The following is a 15142-nucleotide window of genomic DNA, read 5'->3' as shown; positions in this document are numbered from 1 at the left end:
ACTGAGTCATGAAAATGTTTGTCCTGCTTTTCTAATGCAGAGAGAGACAGGGGGGAGGGAGAGAGAGAGAGTCAATCAGGCCTAGTAGTTAAGACACCTGGCTTGAAAGTAGGTGATTGTGAGTTCTAGCCCCACTTTAATCATGCAAGCAAACCAGGTCTCCTTGGACCAGTCACTTGCTCTCAATCCAACACACCTTACAGGTTTTGTTCAGGGGTGAAATCTTACCTTCCTTACCAGCTCAGAAGTCCACACGCTGCCCACCCATGCACATCACATGTGCATGCGCAGAAGGTAAAAAATACCCGGGCGGCGGGTGTCGGCAATTGCTACAAGATCACCGAACCATTGGCCACGATCGCTACCGGATCATGAGATCCAGTCAGAACCGGGAGCATTTCACAACTGGTTTTGTTGTTGTTGTGCGGAAAATAGGAGGTGGAAGGTATGTTGGATATGTTCAATGTCTTGAGATATTTGTAAAAATAATGAAGGAATAATATAACATATAAAACATAACATAACGTAACGTAACATAACATAACATGTATGACTTAAGGCTGTTGGATGATACATGAGAAAGAAGTAGAGAGAGTGGAATTTTATAGAGGACCCAAAATGAAGGAAATATCGAATTTGGGTTCTAAATCCAGGCAGCCACTGTATTCCTAGACTATGAAAGGAAAATCAACATTAGGTAGCAACAGTTTCTATTACCCCAGCACGGTCTGTCTAGTTTCACTTAAAGCAAAGCCAGCTGCATTTAATTCAATAATCTACTGTTAAACAAGCCCTCATTTATTTCTTGTTTTTTCTTTGAGCATCCTTTCTTCAGGAGTTGAATACCGAATGTATACATTGCATGCCTTCTGCATTTTATTCTTCCTGGAAGAACTGCATGGCACAGGCTGGGCGGAGAGCGATTGGCTCTGACCCATCTAGACCAGGAGTCTCCAACCTTAGGCCCTTTAAGACTTGTGGACTTCAACTCCCAGAGTGGAGTTGAAGTCCACAAGTCTTAAAGGGACCAAGGTTGGAGACCTTTGATCTAGAGAACTTCCACAGCTGAAAGACCTGAAGTCAACCCAACACCCGAAATTTTATGCTCCACTAGCTTAATACAATGGATATACAATGGTTTACTACCGGTTCGCTGGCCGTGCATGCGCACTGTGCACCAAATGTGTGCTGCATGCACATATGCACAGTGCGCACCAAATGCTAGCTGTGCATGCGCTTGCGCAGTGCGCACCAAAAGGAGGCTTGGGGAGATAAGCAGAACAGCACTGGGGAGGGGGTGATCAGCTGTGGCATGCGATTGTGGGAACCTTTTAAAAAACCTTTTAAAAGCATTTTTTACTACCAGTTCGGGTAGTAAAAAAATGCCTATAAAGTTAAAAATAAAAGTTCGACAATCAGCTGAGTGATGCACCATTGTCGGAACTTTTTTAAAAAAAATTTAAAGCATTTTTAACTACCAGTTCCAGAGAACCGTTAGAAAATAAATGCTAAAAGAGAAAAAAAAAATTCCGACGATTGTGCGTCGCTCAGCTGATCGTCGGAACTTTTTTTAAAACATTTTTTTACTACCGGTTTGGCAAACCAGCCCGAACCAGTAGCATTTCACCCCTGGTCAAATGCATCATCAATCTTGAATCGTTTCGCGCCCACAAGACATCTATGTCCCGCCCACCTTGAATTCCATTGACTCTTTGACTGCTAGTAGTTCAGATTCTTGTAGAGAGTTTAAGCTTGCAATAAACCCTTATATTCATTTGGACAACCTGGATTTCCTGATTTCCCATGCTCGACACATAATTGTAGGCCCATTTAACCTATATAGAACAGAATAACAGAATTGGAAGGGACCTTGGAGGTCTTCTAGTCCAACCCCCTGCTTAGGCAGGAAACCTACCTGCCTAAGACAAATGGTTATCCAACCTCTTCTTAAAAACTTGAAAACTTAAAAACTAAAAATTGTTCTGTCAGGAAATTCCTCCTTAGTTCTAAATTGCTTCTCTTCTTGATTAGTTTCCATCCATTGCTTCTTGTCCTGCCCTCAAGTGCTTTGGAGAATAGCTTGACTCCCTCTTCTTTGTGGCAGCCCCTGAGATATTGGAACACTGCTATCATGTCACCCCTTAGTCCTTCTTTTCATTAAACTAGACATACCCAGTTCCTATAACCATTCTTCATATGTATATATAATCAATATAATTGATAATATATAATCTATAGTATATATAATAGAATAGAATAGAATTTTTTATTGGCCAAGTGTGATTGGACACACAAGGAATTTGTCTTGGTGCATATGCTTTCAGTGTACATAAAAGAAAAGATACCTTCATCAAGGTACAACATTTACAACACAAATGATGGTCAATATATCAATATAAATCATAAGGATTACCAGCAACAAAGTTACAGTCATACAGTCATAAGTGGAAAGAGATTGGTGATGGGAACGATGAGAAGATTAATAGTAGTGCATATTTTGTAAATAGTTTGACAGTGTTGAGGGAATTATTTGTTTAGCAGAGTGATAGTAATCACTATATATAATCTATAGTAGCATTCTCTGTCTGGTATCTGGGAAGGAGATCTGTGGAAGATGGACCTATAATTCACCACAGCTGTTCTCCAAATTCTAGATAGGGGTCCTTTATTAAACTATGCCTGAGAGCATATGCACCAAGACAAATTCCTTGTGTGTCCAATCACACTTGGCCAATAAAAATTCTATTCTATTCTATTCTATTCTTTCTCCCTAAACGTTCTTCCTTCACAGTAGCATAAAATAATAGGAGCAAAAACACTTTTTTGATTTTTACCTGTCTCTTGCCCAGGGATCTACGTGGATGCCACAAAAGACATGAACTCCAAAATCTGCTAAAGATGATCAAACCAGAAATTAAATTTCTATCCTTAGAATGTGAGATTTTCCCCGTCGGCAGTTTGTACTGTCTACCCAGCTGCCATGTTGTGGTGGCAATATAAAAGTTGTCTTCTTTAGTGATCTATCATTAGTATATTCTCAGGCGCTATATATTATAATTACTCTATTTCTTTTCATTTTCCTTTTTTTGTAATTTTGTCAGAAGCCCTGAGTCACTTGTTGTCACTTGTTGAGATGGGCGGTCACACAAATTGAATGAATGAATGAACGAATGAACAAATAAATAAATAAATATAAATTACAGCCGTGGCCATACAATGAACGAATGAATGAATGAACAAATGAACAAATAAATAAATAATAAATTACAGTCGTGGCCACAGAATCAATGAATGAATGAATGAATGAATGAATACTTAATAAATTATTCAATTTACTATTAATTTATTTAATAATTACTAAGTAATTTATTTAGTAAATATTAAGTAATTTATTTAAATAAATTACTAAACTTAGTAAATTACTAAATAAATTACTTAGCTCAGTGGCTAAGACACTGAGCTTGTCAATCAAAAGGTGGGCAGTTCAGCAGTTTGAATCCCTAGTGCCGCATAACGGGGTGAGCTCCCGTTACTTGTCCCAGCTTCTGCCAACCTAGCAGTTCGAAAGCACATAAAAATGCAAGTAGAAAAACAGGGACCACCTTTGGTGGGAAGGTAACAACGTTCCATGCGCTTTTGGCGTTTAGTCGTGCCGGCCACATGACCACAGAGACATCTTTGGACAGCGCTGTCTCTTCAGCTTTGAAACAGAGATGAGCACTGCCCCCTAGAGTCGGGAACGACTAGCACATATGTGCAAGGGGAACCTTTACCTTTAAATAAATTACAGCCACGGTTGGGTTATGCTATAAATTAGCAGAGTAGAAATGAGAAATAATTAATTGAGAACTCTCAAAAGCCATGGGAAACGACCCTTTGTGTGCGTATTTTTCCATCACATTTAAAAACTCAACAAAAACAAAAGTATTGCAGTTCTGGGACTTTAACAGAAGCCTCCAAAAACAAGATAAGCCAAGGCGTAGAGCCCCTTCTGCCTTATGGTTTATTAACTGAAAAATAACACCTCGGATTTCACAGTATGGCAAATGTTAGGGACAGATAACAGAAGGAAACTGTAGTGCTGTTTGTTGCCTCTCTGAGATCTTCTTAGCCGTTTTTTGGAAACACAGTGCTGGACTCACTAGATTATTGCTTCATTAGGGTTCTTCTTACAGTATTCGTAATCCTTACAAATTTTGTAGAACTATATAGCGCAGGGGTCTCCAACCTTGGCAACTTTAAGCCTGGTGGACATCAATTCCCTGGCTGGGGAATTCTGGGAGTTGAAGTCCATCCGGCTTAAAGTTGCCAAGGTTGAGACCCCTGATATAGATTACCGTTGCTGTTCTCTTTTATAAAATCCAGCTGCTGCTTTTAACTGAGAACAATAAATACATAGCTTAATTGCAGCTGCAATGCTTAGGTTCTTACCTTGGGTTAACGCTGTGGAATAACGGAATTCGCTGACAAGGAACCCCATAAGATGTGAAAGATAAGTCTTGGGAAATGGTGTGTTTTGTCAACCCTGAGGGAGATTCAATGGGAATCTGCATAGTTTCCATGTGAGCAACAGGATTGTTTTGAAACATTGTTTTTTTTCCCCTTTTTCTTTTTTAAATTTTAGTTTTTATTACTTCTTATATTTAAAAAGTGTGAGAGAAAAATATGTTACAAACCCCATGATTTCGAATCATAAATAATTCAGCTTAATTTTTAAACGCAACGTTAGATTGTGACCGCACAATGTAGCTTTTCGATTACATCAGTAGACAGCCAGCTCATAAACAGAAAAGGAACATGGATTTTACTTTTAAAATGCTTTTAAAAGTAAAAAAAAAGCCTCTGATGATCGCGCAGTTCCGCTGGGATCGTCAGAATCTTTGAAAAGCATTTTTTCTACAACCTCTTCAGCGAAGAGGCTATTAAAAAAATGCTTTTAAAAGGTTGTGGAGATCAGGCAACTCAGCTGGGATCGCCAGAACCCTTTAAAAGCATTTTTTCTACAAGCTCTTCAGCTGAACAGACTGTAAAAAAAAAAGCTTTCAAAAGGCTCCTCTGGCGATTCCAGATGAGTTTCCTGATCATCAGAGGCTTTTAAAAGCATTTTTTTACAACCTCTTTGGCCACGCCACCCAGTCACATTACCCCACCACCACCAAGCCACGCCCACAGAACCGGTAGTAACAAATTTTACATTTCATCACTGGTTCATATTTATGACCATTGCAGTGTCCCTGGATCATGTGATGCCCTTTTCTGACCTTCTGACAAGCAAAGTCAATGGGGAAGCCAGATTCACTTAACAACTGTGTTACTAAGTTAACAAATGCAATGATTCAACTTAGCAACGGAAAAATCGTAAAATGGAGCAAACTCAACAAATCTTTCACTTAGCAACATAAAGCTTGGGCTCAATTGCATTGTAACTCAAGGAATACTTGTAATTGTCTTTAAGTATAGGTGGTCCTTTTTTAGAATAGAATAGAATTTTTAGAATAGAATTTTATTGGCCAAGTGTGATTGGACACACAAGGAATTTGTCTTGGTGCATTCGCTCTCAGTGTACATAAAAGAAAAGATACGTTCATCAAGGTACAACATTTACAACACAATTGATGGTCAATATATCAATATAAATCATAAGGATTGCCAGCAACAAGTTATAGTCATACAGTCATAAGTGGAAAGAGATTGGTGATGGGAACTATGAAACGATTAATAGTAGTGCAGATTCAGTAAATAGTCTGACAGTGTTGAGGGAATTATTTGTTTAGCAGAGTGATGGCCTTCGGGAAAAAACTGTTCTTGTGTCTAGTTGTTCTGGTGTGCAGTGCTCTATAGCGTCGTTTTGAGGGTAGGAGTTGAAACAGTTTATGTCCAGGATGCGAGGGATCTGCAAATATTTTCACGGCCCTCTTCTTGATTCGTGCAGTATACAGGTCCTCAATGGAAGGCAGGTTGGTAGCAATTAGTTTTTCTGCAGTTTTGGTAGTTTTAGCTACCACAATTGGGGCTGGCAACTCAATTGTTAAGGAAAGTGATCTTTAAGTGAAACCACGACTTGTGCCTAAGGCCTTACTTAAGTTATCCTTTGCTTTACAGACCTATGAAGGTGCTAAATGTGAGGATTGCTTATAAAGTTACTTTTTCATCACTGTCAAAACTGCAAACGATCACTAAATCAGGCTGTTGCTAAATGAGGACTACCTGTACTATTCATTTTTTGCAATAAATGGCTTTCCCCATAAAATCAGTGGGGGGTTTTTAAACATCTTTTTCAGTCCATTGTGATTTGGGATGTTTTTAAAAACGGTACTTTTACAGCCACAAATCAGGCAACCTTGTTTGGTATAATGACTATTCTCAGATATTGAAAAGAATCCAAGTAACAAACAAAATCTCAATATTTGCATAGTAACAATAGAACCTATAGGAAGTATATGTCAGGATGTTAATATGCTGACTTAGATAATGTGTCTGCAATTTAAAAACTGATTGAGCTTCAAGAAGCAGTGGAAAAATACTGGCGTCTTACAAAAGAAATTCTCCATAATTCAGTGAATGGTGCAGAATTGCAACACACATACTGTGTGTGTGTGTGTGTGTGTGTGTATGCATATGATATGTATGTATATGTTTATGTATGTATCCTGGACAGAGGAGGCAAAATTAAAGCTGCAGGCATGTTTTGACTGCACTGACTGGAATATTTTTGAAGATACCTCTGCAGACCTGGATGAACTCACAGATACTGTAACATCATATGTCAACTTCTGTGAAGACCTATGTGTACCTACAAGGAACTTGCAAATATACAGTAACAACAAACCTTGGTTTACACCTAAACTTAAGCAGCTACGACATTCCAAAGAGGAAGCCTACAGAAAAGGTGATAAAATGCTGTACAATCAGGCCAGAAATGCACTAACAAGGGAGATCAGAGCAGCAAAAAGAAGCTACTCTGAAAAGCTAAAGAATCAGTTTTCAGCAAATGAACCAGCAAACATGTGGAAAACTCTTAAAAATATCACCGGCTATGGCAAACCTCCTTCCCAGGCTGAAGGTAATCAACAACTGGCAGATGACCTGAATGAGTTTTACTGCAGGTTTGAAAGGAAACTACAGCCACCTATCTCCACAACCCCCATCTCAGACACACCAACAACAGCCAAGCCTCCTACAACTGACCCCATTTCATTGGGTTCACAACCCCTAGTGATCACAGAAAAGGAAGTGCAGGACCTATTTCACAGACAAAAGCCAGGAAAAGCTCCAGGCCCAGACAAGATAACTCCTTCTTGCTTAAAAGTCTGTGCTGACCAATTGGCCCCATCTTCACCCATATTTTCAATAAATCACTAGAGATGTGCTATGTTCCTTCTTGCTTCAAACGCTCTACCATCATCCCAGTGCCAAGAAGCCCACCATCAAGGAACTGAATGACTACAGACCAGTTGCTTTAACATCTGTAGTCATGAAAACCTTTGAAAGGCTAGTGCTTTCCTACTTGAAAACCATCACGGATCCGCTGTTAGACCCTTGCAATTTGCATACCGAGCAAATAGATCAACAGATGATGCTGTTAATATGGCTCTGCACTACATCCTACAACATCTTGAGTCTCCAAAGACCTATGCAAGGGTCCTTTTGTAGACTTTAGTTCAGCATTCAATACCATCATTCCAGACATTCTTCTAACTAAGCTAAACCAGCTACAGGTACCGGAACAGACTTGTAAGTGGATCACAAGCTTCCTAACAAACAGGAAGCAGCAGGTGAAGCTAAGCAAGATCACATCAAATACCTGTACAATTAGCACAGGCCCCCCCCCCAGGCTGTGTGGTCTCCCCACTTCTCTTCTCTCTGTATACCAATGACTGCATCTCCAATGATCCATCTGTTAAGCTACTGAAGTTCGCAGATGACACAACAGTGATTGGTCTCATTCGAGACAATGACGAATCCGCATATAGACGAGAGGTCGAACGACTAGCCTTGTGGTGCAACCAAAACAATCTGGAACTGAACACACTCAAAACCGTAGAAATGGTGGTAGACTTTAGGAGAAACCCTTCCATACTTCCACCTCTCACAATACTTGACAACACAGTATCAACAGTAGAAACCTTCAAATTTCTAGGTTCTATCATATCGCAAGATCTCAAATGGACAGCTAACATCAAAACATCATTAAAAAGGACAACAAAGAATGTTCTTTCTGCGCCAACTCAGTAAGCTCAAACTGCCCAAGGAGCTGCTGATCCAGTTCTACAGAGGAATTATTGAGTCTGTCATTTGCACCTCTATAACTGTCTGGTTCGGTTCTGCAACCCAACAAGAAAACACAGACTTCAGAGGATAATTAGAACTGCAGAAAAATAATTGCTACCAACCTGCCTTCCATTGAGGACCTGTATACTGCACGAATCAAGAAGAGGGCCGTGAAAATATTTACAGATCCTCGCATCCTGGACATAAACTGTTTCAACTCCTACCTCACCACCACCAAGCCACGCCCACAGAACCGGTAGTAACAAATTTTACATTTCATCACTGTCAAAACTGCAAACGATCACTAAATCAGGCTGTTGCTAAATGAGGACTACCTGTACTATTCATTTTGCAGCCCTTTAAATAGCTGAAGACTGCTATCATCTCTCCCTCAATCTTTTCTTTTTTAAATTTTAGTTTTATTACTTCTTATATTTAAAAGTGTGAGAGAAAATATGTTACAAACCCCATGATTTCGAATCATAAATAATTCAGCTTAATTTTTAAGCATAGCGTTAGATTGTGACCGCACAATGTAGCTTTTCGATTACATCAGTAGACAGCCAGCTCATAAACAGAAAGGAACATGGATTTTACTTTTAAAATGCTTTTAAAGTTGTGGAGATCAGGCAACTCAGCTGGGATCGCCAGAAGCCTTTAAAAGCATTTTTCTACAACCTCTTCAGCGAAGAGGCTATTAAAAAACTTATTCTAATGCCAAATATTAAAAATATAAATATAAATCTTAAAACCAAATTTAAACCCTGTAAATTTAAAATCTATAAATTTAAAATCTAAATTTAAAATCTAAAATCTAAGCCAGTCCTGCACAGATGAATAAATCGTCTTAAGCTCATGACGGAAGGTTCGGAGGTCCGGAAGTTGACGGAGTCCTGGGGAGTTCGTTCCAGAGGTGGGAGCCCCACAGAAGGCCCTTCCTGGGCGTCGCCAGGCGACACTGTCTAGCTGACGGCACCTGAGGAGTCCTCTCTGTGAGGCGCACAGGTCGGTGAGAGGTATTCGGTAGCAGTAGGCGGTCCCGTGATAACCCGGCCCTATGCCATGGGCGCTTTAAAGGTGGTTACCAACACCTTGAAGCGCACCGAAGGCCACAGGTAGCCAGTGCAGTCTCGCAGGATAGGTGTCATATGGGAGCCACGAGGGCTCCTCTATAACCAGCGCAGCCGCATTCTGAACTAACTGCAGCCTCCGGATGCCCTTCAAGGAGCCCCATGTGAGAGCATTGCAGTAATCCAGGCGAGGCGTCACGAGGCGTGGTGACCGTGCATAGGGCATCCCGGTCTAGAAAGGCGCAACTGGCGCACCAGGCGAACCTGGTAAAAGCTCTCCTGGAGGCGGCTGTCAAATGATCTTCCAAAGACAGCCGCTCATCCAGGAGGGCAAGTTGCGCACCCCTCCATCGGGGCCAATGACTCGCCCCAACAGTCAGCCGAGGACTCAGCTGACTGTACCGGGATGCCGGCATCCACAGCCACTCTGTCTTGGAGGGATTGAGCTTGAGCCTGTTTCTCCCCATCCAGACCCGTCGGCCTCAAGCACCGGGACAACACTTCGATAGCTTCGTTGGGGTGGCCCGGTGTGGAAAAGTACAGCTGGGTGTCATCAGCGTACAGCTGGTACCTCACACCGAAGCCACTGATGATCTCATAGTTCCCATCACCAATCTCTTTCTATTCTATTCTATTCTATTCTATTCTATTCTATTCTATTCTATTCTATTCTATTCTATTCTATTCTATTCTATTCTATTCTATTCTATTCTATTCTATTCTATTCTATTCTATTCTATTCTATTCTATTCTATTCTATTCTATTCTATTCTATTCTATTCTATTCTATTCTATTCTATTCTATTCTATTCTATTCTATTCTATTCTATTCTATTCTATTCTATTCTATTCTATTCTATTCTATTCTATTCTATTCTATTCTATTCTATTCTATTCTATTCTATTCTATTCTATTCTATTCTATTCTATTCTATTCTATTCTATTCTATTCTATTCTATTCTATTCTATTCTATTCTATTCTATTCTATTCTATTCTATTCTATTCTATTCTATTCTATTCTATTCTATTCTATTCTATTCTATTCTATTCTATTCTATTCTATTCTATTCTATTCTATTCTATTCTATTCTATTCTATTCTATTCTATTCTATTCTATTCTATTCTATTCTATTCTATTCTATTCTATTCTATTCTATTCTATTCTATTCTATTCTATTCTATTCTATTCTATTCTATTCTATTCTATTCTATTCTATTCTATTCTATTCTATTCTATTCTATTCTATTCTATTCTATTCTATTCTATTCTATTCTATTCTATTCTATTCTATTCTATTCTATTCTATTCTATTCTATTCTATTCTATTCTATTCTATTCTATTCTATTCTATTCTATTCTATTCTATTCTATTCTATTCTATTCTATTCTATTCTATTCTATTCTATTCTATTCTATTCTATTCTATTCTATTCTATTCTATTCTATTCTATTCTATTCTATTCTATTCTATTCTATTCTATTCTATTCTATTCTATTCTATTCTATTCTATTCTATTCTATTCTATTCTATTCTATTCTATTCTATTCTATTCTATTCTATTCTATTCTATTCTATTCTATTCTATTCTATTCTATTCTATTCTATTCTATTCTATTCTATTCTATTCTATTCTATTCTATTCTATTCTATTCTATTCTATTCTATTCTATTCTATTCTTCTATTCTATTCTATTCTATTCTATTCTATTCTATTCTATTCTATTCTATTCTATTCTATTCTTTTCTATTCTATTCTATTCTATTCTATTCTATTCTATTCTATTCTATTCTATTCTATTCTATTCTATTCTATTCTATTCTATTCTATTCTATTCTATTCTATTTTATTCTATTCTATTCTATTCTATGTATGTTTGCATATGTATGTAATGTATATATTACATTAGCCTGAAATTCTCTAGGGACCTCTAGTGGCTTAATTCCAGAAAACAATATTATGATAAAACATATTGAATAATGAAAAGTTTTATTTTTAATTAGTTGTAGAATAGCACCATAGAAGCAAAATTCAAGTTACATACTAACAAATCAGGCTATTAACATTCATTTAAAAAAGGAGGTGGCATTATGGATTTTCTAATCCATATTAGTTTGAGTGAAATCCCAAACTGGATCTCTTAAAATCTTCCTGCTTCCGACCTTAGGATAAATATCCTAAGAGAAAATGTTTTCACAAGTTTGATGCCAAAAATGTATATAAGCACTAGATATAAAAAGAACAAAAACATCATCCATAAACTTTCACACATATCCCCAATTTTATAAGTATTTTTAGAAACAATTATTCTAAATGATTGAATTGATAGATTACACTAAGCAAGCATTGCTTTACTTGGTTTGGAGCTAATATGTTCTATGAATCAAACCAATTGCATTTGTACTTAATAAATCATTGCTAAATAAATTATGGCTTAACAAAATGTGATAGATCCCCATTCTGACTTAAACTTAAGCTTTTTTTTGTGGATTATACAGTCAAATTTATTTTCTGAATCTGATATTGTGGCCAAGGTATCTCTTTTGAAATGTTGTATTTATTCTGTGGTTAATATATATCTTAATAAATTGCTGTAGGTTTGTTTAGGTTTTCTGGGATTGTGCCTAATTGAAATACCTGCAATTATCCATTTTATCATAAATGTTTTTAATTGATTATTTCTGTGACATGCATAGCAATAGTTTAAAGGCCATCAAGTTCGATCCCATGCTCATTTCAATATATGCTAAAGCATTTTGAACAGGTGGCTCTCCAGCCTCTGTTGAAAGATCTCCTTTGAACAGGAACCTGAATTAACTTCTCCCTAAATTCAACTGGTCCTGCCCTTTGGGGCAACAGAGAACCAGTGAACCCCTTTCTTCATTTTGCAGCCCTTTAAATAGCTGAAGACTGCTATCATCTCTCCCTCAATCTTTTCTTCTAGCCAGTTCCTCAGGGGACTTGGTTTCCAAACCCTTCATCAGCTTGGTAGTTCTCTGAACTTGACCCAACTCATCAATGTAGTTTTTGAATTACGGTGCCCAGAACTGGGCACATATCCCAAGTGAGAACAGATCAAGGCAGGCTGGGACAATATCTTCTGGAAATTTAAGACTCTGTGCAAATTTAATCGTCCTAAAATAAAATTTGAGCGTCAAAGAATTGAGGCCTTTGAACTATGGTGCTGGAGAAGACTCCTGCGAGTCCCTTGGACTTCAAGGCCATCAAACCGGTCAGTCCTAGAGGAGATCAACCCTGACTGCTCTTTAGAAGGCCAGATCCTGAAGAGGAAACTCAAATACTTTGGCCACCTAATGAGAAGGAAGGACTCATTGGAGAAGAGCCGAATGCTGGGAAAGATTGAGGGCAAAAGAAGAAGGGGACACCAGGGAATGAGGTGGCTGGATGGAGTCACTGAAGCAGTCGGCGTGAGCTTAAATGGACTCCAGAGGATGGTAGAGGATAGGAAAGCCTGGAGGAACGTTGTCCATGGGGTCGCGATGGGTCAGACATGACTTCGCAATTAACAACAACAACAAAAAATAAAATTTCTCTTTTGGTGATTTTTCTCCGAATGGATAAATCTAGGCTTTTCATTACAGCCATTTGTCTGAAATGGTATATATAAGGGTTGGACTAGAAGACCTTAAAGGTCCCTTCCAACTCTGTTGTTCTTGTGGTTTCTCACGCAAGAATCAACTTCAGCTTTTCAATTCATTCCTCTCTATAGAGCCCTCCCCGTGCATAAGAACTACCTATTCATAATTCATATCCAATTTAATAAACTCTGTAAATAGGAATCGCAGCAAGATCACCTCTATGGCTACAAGTAACGGAGGCACAAAAACGCCCCGCCCCGTTCCATGATTTGCTCCTCCCCTTTTAGTTCAAACTCAATCAAGCGCCCCAGTTATTTCAAGAGAAAGTCTTTTAAGAGATGAGTTATTTGCACTTTTTACACTTCCGGTTTCAGATCGACTCCCCCCGCCCAAGGGTAGGAGATTAAAGGAAAATAAACGGGAAAATGCTCCGCCAGTCGGAAGAAATACCTGCAATTATCCATTTTATCATAAATGTTTTTAATTGATTATTTCTGTGACATGCATAGCAATAGTTTAAAGGCCATCAAGTTCGATCCCATGCTCATTTCAAGATATGCTAAAGCATTTTGAACAGGTGGCTCTCCAGCCTCTGTTGAAAGACCTCCTTTGAACAGGAACCTGAATTAACTTCTTCCTAAATTCAATTGGTCCTGCCCTTTGGGGCAACAGAGAACCAGTGAACCCCTTTCTTCATTTTGCAGCCCTTTAAATAGCTGAAGACTGCTATCATCTCTCCCTCAATCTTTTCTTCTAGCCAGTTCCTCAGGGGACTTGGTTTCCAAACCCTTCATCAGCTTGGTAGTTCTCTGAACTTGACCCAACTCATCAATGTCGTTTTTGAATTACGGTGCCCAGAACTGGGCACATATCCCAAGTGAGAACAGATCAAGGCAGGCTGGGACAATATCTTCTGGAAATTTAAGACTGTGCAAATTTAATCGTCCTAAAATAAAATTTGAGCGTCAAAGAATTGAGGCCTTTGAACTATGGTGCTGGAGAAGACTCCTGCGAGTCCCTTGGACTTCAAGGCCATCAAACCGGTCAGTCCTAGAGGAGATCAACCCTGACTGCTCTTTAGAAGGCCAGATCCTGAAGAGGAAACTCAAATACTTTGGCCACCTAATGAGAAAGAAGGACTCACTGGAGAAGAGCCTAATGCTGGGAATGATGGAGGGCAAAAGAAGAAGGGGACGTCAGAGAAGGAGGTGGCTGGATGGAGTCACTGAAGCAGTCGGCGTGAGCTTAAATGGACTCCAGAGGATGGTAGAGGATAGGAAAGCCTGGAGGAACGTTGTCCATGGGGTCGCGATGGGTCAGACATGACTTTGCAATTAACAACAACAAAAAAAATAAAATTTCTCTTTTGGTGATTCTTCTCCGAATGGATACATCTAGGCTTTTCTTTACAGCCATTTGTCTGAAATGGTATATATAGGGGTTGGACTAGAAGACCTTAAAGGTCCCTTCCAACTCTGTTGTTCTTGTGGTTTCTCACGCAAGAATCAACTTCAGCTTTTCAATTCATTCCTCTCTATAGAGCCCTCCCCGTGCATAAGAACTACCTATTCATAATTCATATCCAATTTAATAAACTCTGTAAATAGGAATCGCAGCAAGATCACCTCTATGGCTACAAGTAACGGAGGCACAAAAACGCCCCGCCCCGTTCCATGATTTGCTCCTCCCCTTTTAGTTCAAACTCAATCAAGCGCCCCAGTTATTTCAAGAGAAAGTCTTTTAAGAGATGAGTTATTTGCACTTTTTACACTTCCGGTTTCAGATCGACTCCCCCTGCCCAAGGGTAGGAGATTAAAGGAAAATAAACGGGAAAATGCTCCGCCAGTCGGAAGAAGTACGCATTATTGCACCTTCCTGAATTTGGATTCGATACTCTTTCGATGTAGGACGAGACTCGTTCATGTGCTTGTTTTCCCCCCATGAAGTTTAAACCAGAAGTAGTATGCTGGATTTACTCTATCTTTAACTCTTTGCTCTCACTTTCGGTCTAAAACTGAACTACGGTCTCTTTCTCTTTGCAATGGAGTCAAGAAAGATCCGGCTAAGAGCATCGTAATTTTTATCCCGCCCCCCATCCCCCGGGAGCCAACCGACCAATCCTGATCACACTTTACCGGATGTTTAGGAAATTGGGCCACTCTAGCCTCTTTCTCTATTATAGAACTCTACATAGAGTTG

The sequence above is a fragment of the Ahaetulla prasina genome, chromosome 5, assembly GCF_028640845.1.
Source record: "Ahaetulla prasina isolate Xishuangbanna chromosome 5, ASM2864084v1, whole genome shotgun sequence".
Taxonomy (NCBI): Eukaryota; Metazoa; Chordata; class Lepidosauria; order Squamata; family Colubridae; genus Ahaetulla; species Ahaetulla prasina.
The sequence above is the reverse complement of the archived record's forward strand: the minus strand, read 5'-3'. Positions refer to the sequence as shown.